Raw genomic sequence first — 6,102 nt, 5'->3', positions numbered from 1 at the left:
ACCAGCCAATAAGATGCCATGTTGAGTAGGTGAAGGCAAGACAAGCTCAAGCCAAAAACCCATTGGCTTAACAATAAAGTGGCAAGTGGAATCACCAATATAACCCTGTTACATATGTCAATGTTGTTGAGTTCATCTTGCCTAGTTAAATAAAGATAAAATAAATTAGAACATTTAAAATATATACTTTGACCTATTTCAGTTAACCCCAATATGCTTGATTCACTACACCTGCTTTTGAATAACTTTCCAGTCGTTTTTGCTTTACATTCCGACTTTTGAACGTCTGTTTATTGGACATATATATTAGTGTCTAATGAAAAATACCAATTTATGTAAAGCATCCCATCTGTGTTAAGGTTCAAGTGTGTGTGTATATATATGTGTGTAGTGTAGGTCTTCTTGATGTCCACTAGGTGTCAGCACAGCTTCAATAATGTCACACCAGGTTCACAACATGCTTTTCATGTGTAACAAATCAAATTGTATTTGTCACATGCGCCAAATACTACATGTGTAGACCTTACAGTGAAATGCTGAAATGAAGCCCTTAACACATTTTTCTTACAACTAAACTGTTGGTTAAGTAAAAAAATAAGAAATAAAAGTAACACATAATTAAAGATCAGCAGTAAAATAAAAATAGCAAGAAAAAACCCACGTGTTATGATAGCTTATAGACAGTGGTAGGCAAATGAAGGGACAAAGTTCCAATATTAAGATTTTGGAATAACATTTCTAGGGTCTATTTGTTGGTAATTGGAAACACGCCTCTTTCGAATTCCGTCCCCCGTTCCTAAACACATCCATCATATAGTGTAGGTTTTGAAGATTGATAATCTCTGTTTGTAGTCATTAAAAGAAGATTGAGGAACGGTTGGTGGACCCAAGAAGTACACGCCCCCACACCATTCTCTCACCTCTGAAATGTTGTCTTTGATGTGTGCATTTTGAAGTGCCCCTTAACATGTAGTCTCTGTCTCTTTGGTAGAGTAGAAGTTATGGTGTTTGCTCTCCAAACCAGACTTTGAGAGTTCAAATCTGAGGAGAGCATTTTTTAGAGAGCCATGCTTGATGTTGCCTTTTGTTGCCATGAAAGAGCTAACTTGAGGTATGTACCCCCTTGTTCAAATCCCAGAGAAACAGTTAATGTAGCAACTTCTTTCTTGTTGCCTTTGTGCGTCTGAAAGAGCAAACCAGAGGTATATAGGGGAAAAGGGGCTAGTTCCCATCAAAAAGCAAGAATGAAGTGACACCTTGTTTCAAATGTCATTTCAATAGAGTTGTGATAGCATACTATGCTGTGGAGTAACAATACAAACATACTCTGCAAAAGCCAACTTTTACCTGGGGCCATTCTTTGTAGACCATTCAAAAGTGTTCCTAGTCTTGGTCCCCCTGAAGAAAGCCACATGTTAAGATAGTTTAAAAATAGTTGTAGTAGTAGATATGGTGATGAATTCCCAAAGGAGAGGTTGTGAGTTAAATTCATTTCAAGAGCATGCCAACTTGCTTTTGTTGCCTTGACAGAACAATGTTGAGGTGGGGTTCCGGAAGGACATAGACATTAAGGGAAATTGGATTATAAAATGTTAGGGTACAGCAACTGGTGTTGAGAAGGAGTGCTGATCTACAAACAAACCCACCGCTGTCCATATAAAGTTATTCCAGAGACAACTGATTCAGAATGATTTGGGCAAAGCTGATCGTAGAAAAGTACTCCTCTGTACGCATTTATGAAATGTCTCAGGCTAAGAATGCTGAACTGGAAGCAGTACCCCCCACCCCCGTCAAAGTAATGTTATTCATTCTACTCACAAATGCCAAACAGATCCTAGTTCAGCACTCCTCCTTCAAGCCACCAAGTGAATGTTGGGTATTGGGTGCTAAACATCTTGAACAGTGGTTGAAAAAGTACCCAATTGTCATTCTTGAGTAAAAGTAAAGATATGTTAATAGAAAATGTCTCAAGTAAAAGTTAAAGTGAACCAGCAAAATACTAAGTAAACCTCATTGCTAAAAGATACTTAAGTGTCAGTGGTAAAAGTATAAATTATTTGACCTTCCATATATTAAGCAAACCAGACAGCACAATTCTCTTGTATTTTTAATTATGAAATAGCCATGGGAACGCTCAGACATAATTTACAAACGAAGTATGTGTTTAGTGAGTCCGCTAGATCAGGCAGTAGGGATGTTCTCTTGATAAGTGTGTGAATTGGACCATTTTCCTGTCCGGCTTAGCATTCAAATGCATAAAGTACTTTTGGGTGCCAGGGAAACTGTATGGAGTAAAAAATATATTAATTTCTTTAAAAATGTGGCGAAGTAAAATTGAATGTTGTAAAGAAACAGAAAGAGTAAAATGACAGATACAAAAAAAACAGATATAAATAGAATGTAGTGGAGTAGTTTAAATACATTTTTGTTAAGTAATTTACACCACTGGACTTGAAAGGAACACCGGTACCCCATGTATATAGCCTTGCTATTTTTATTTCACTGCTGATCTTTAATTGTTACTTTTACTTAACCAACAATTTAGTTGTAAGAAAAATGTGTTAAGGGCTTCATTTCAGCATTTCACTGTAAGGTCTACACATGTAGTATTTGGCGCATGTGACAAATACAATTTGATTTGTTACACATGAAAAGCATGTTGTGAACCTGGTGTGACATTATTGAAGCTGTGCTGACACCTAGTGGACATCAAGAAAACCTACACTACACACATATACACACACACACACACACACTTGAACCTTAACACAGATGGGATGCTTTACATAAGTTGCTATTTTTTATTAGACACTAATATATATGTCCAATAAACAGACGTTCAAAAGTCGGAATGTAAAGCAAAAACGACTGGAAAGTTATTCAAAAGCAGGTGTAGTGAATCAAGCATCTTGGGGTTAAATGAAATAGGTCAGAGTATATATTTTAAACGTTCTAATTTATTATCTTTATTTAACTAGGCAAGATGAACTCAACACCATCGACATAGACACAAGTTACCTGCTATATTTGGGGAAAAGGATTAAGACAGAACTTTTTTTCCGAATAAACGTGGTGAATGAAAAACGTAATTACATAGCTCGCTCCCTACCCGGTATCTCATTCTACTGTTATACGACTCTGTATGCGTTGCTTGTTGGCAACCTTGTTATTTACGAAGTTTTTGGAACGGATTCCTGTTGGAACGTTCCACAAATTATACCCACCCCTGCAAATGTAGTTACCAATAACTAGAGCAGTAGCATGTAATTGTATACTCTTCACAATGGTTTGCACAGATTTGAAAGACTCACTTTGTCCACCGGTGACATAACTGAGTGTGACGTCACTTCAGACGCAAAATAAGTTGTTTAAGACCCACGGTATTTTGCAATGTTTTTTTTTTAAGGACACGCATTTATTAACTACTCAGTCAAGTCAGTAAACGAAACAGAATATAAGAACATTTGAAATGATTTAGAAGAGATACATTATTTTGAGAAATGTTAATTCAAGTGCTTTGAACTCGTTGAAAAACGTTGATTGGCTGATGGCCAAGAACTGACAGTACAACTATCATGCTTGTAAACAAATTATAATGTTCGGTTTCTGACAGTTTGTGCAGAAATTCTTTGGTTGTGCAAACCCACACTTTCATCAGCTGTCTGGCTGGCTGGTCTCAGATGATCCTACCGGTGAAATAGCCTGATGTGGAGGTCCTGGGGTGGCTTCATGTGGTCTGCGCTTGTGAGGCTGGTTAGACAGTGACGAATTCTCTAAAACGACATTGGAGTTGGCTAATGCAAACAAACGGCCACCAAGAACCACAACACAATCTACAAAGGTGTCTGCATGGAGAGAGTCTCCTCCATGAATGTGGAAGAGGTCTATTTATCCTGGGACACACCTGGCCCAGGTGTTTCCCATGTAGCTAATGACCCTCCCCAACTCCGCCCACCGGCATCCTAATAAGGAAACAAGAACAAAGACAGAATACGGCAGACAGAGTGGGAGGGTCGTCACATTCCCCCCCATAAAACCGGGGACCAACAAGGACCCCGGAACATACCAGCCTCTGCAGTCCCAAATTGACACAGCCTCTGCGTCCCAAATTGACACAGCCTCTGCGTCCCAAATTGATGAGGGGTTATGAGTTCACACCTCCACCTGCACAAATCAACCTCCTCCTCCCCAGACCTCAGCAACCTTTGTGCATAGGAAGCAATATTTAAGAGGAAAGAAGAACACAAGACCAGGGGGGAACAGACAGGAAAGATCGAACATGACAACCCAAAACAATGGTCAGTCACGTAAACATTCAGTAACATGGCACAAAAGACCACAACAGCTACAAACTCCAACGAAAAGAACATCAGGGTCCTTAATTTTTACAACTTCAACGATTCATAGTCACTTCCAACGATTCATAGTCACTTCCAACGATTCATAGTCACTTCCAACGATTCATAGTCACTTCCAACGATTCAGAATCTCACTAATTTCAATCATTTAACCTTGTAGTGTTCAGCCATCTTCAACAGCTGTTCTTTAGTATATAATTCTAACAGGTCCTCTGATGGAAAGCGAATGAACTTGTGTACATGAGACACCATAGTAATAAGTAAATAATCTTGCTCAACCCCTCTGCTGAGCACAGACCACAACCAGAGAAATGACAATCACCCTGAGCACCACAGAAGAGAGATGAGATACGGAGCTTCCCCAAACCTACAATAACTCAACCCTAGTCTTCGTGCAGATTTGCGGTGGGAATTTACGCACTGTAGCCTGCTGGCAAAGAAAAACTCCCCAGCATGTTGGCAAATTCCACCAACCCACGGATGTGCCCCGAAGACAACTGCTCAGTCCACAGACACCACACAAAAATAACAAACATTTAACCATGCCAAACATGTCCAAAAATGAAACACGTCGCTAAGCCTATCAGGGGTAAAAGGCTATAGCTCCAGGTAGCAAGTTCCACTACCCTACACAAATCTCCTACCGAGGTACACAGCCGATTTACTCACCTCCTCAGACTGACTTCCCAACAGAAAGCAGAACTAGAGTTCAGGCTAGGCAGGGCCTGGAAACTAACCATTATCTCTCTCCAACGCAGCACACAAACCAAGCAACAAAAGCAACCAATACTGGGCCTATCAAACTCAAACACAATATGCAAACCAAACACGTACCTCCACGGTCTCCCAAACCAATAGTTCAAAGATCCCGGACGAGCCCCCACTTGTCACGAACCGGCTCAAAGCCCGTAACAAAGGGAGACAACGTGGAGATAAGGAGTAACAAAATATATATTTATTAACCAAAGCAACTAAGGAAAATATACAATGGTGTGTGTAATCAGTAGTGTAAGCGAGTGTTTTGCATGCATGAATGTGATAATGCAGTGTGTTGAAAGGTGCCAATGCAAACAAACAAAAGGCCACCAAGAACCACAACACAATCTACAAAGGTGTCTGCATGGAGAGAGTCTCCTCCATGAATGTGGAAGAGGTCTATTTATCCTTGGACACACCTGGCCCAGGTGTTTCCCATGTAGCTAACGACCCTCCCCAACTCCGCCCACCGGCATCCTAATAAGGAAACAAGAACAAAGACAGAATACGGCAGACAGAGTGGGAGGGTCGTCACAGAGTTCAAAGTTCATACCATTCGCAACCAAAGCTCACGCTCATGTTGGCTTCGTTCTGTAGTTATTATCTGAACCATTCTGACATAGGATCGTCGTCCTACATCCTCGGGAAACAGGAGTTTCTATTGTCATCAAGGACTTATATAGGAAGGGAGAGGAGGGCGTGTTTGAAAAGTTTTATAGCCCATGTCCCTTCACAGGGCGGGCCACTGATTGAGCAGAGCCCTATCTTATGAAACCCCAAATCTCACATTTTAGAAGCCAAAATCACATTTCATCCCACAAATAATTTCATATTCAAACATTTACATTGAACAACAATTCCATGTGAATCCGATAACTCTGATGTGTAGACTTTCCACTGTAGAGTTTGTCATCTTATCATTGATGAGAATGTCTCAGATGACAACCGAACTGACATCATATTCATTAAGTACCACCACATATGTTCC

Source organism: Oncorhynchus masou, chromosome 31 (genome assembly GCF_036934945.1).
Source record: "Oncorhynchus masou masou isolate Uvic2021 chromosome 31, UVic_Omas_1.1, whole genome shotgun sequence".
NCBI classification, from domain to species: domain Eukaryota; kingdom Metazoa; phylum Chordata; class Actinopteri; order Salmoniformes; family Salmonidae; genus Oncorhynchus; species Oncorhynchus masou.
Note: the sequence above shows the minus strand (reverse complement) of the source record.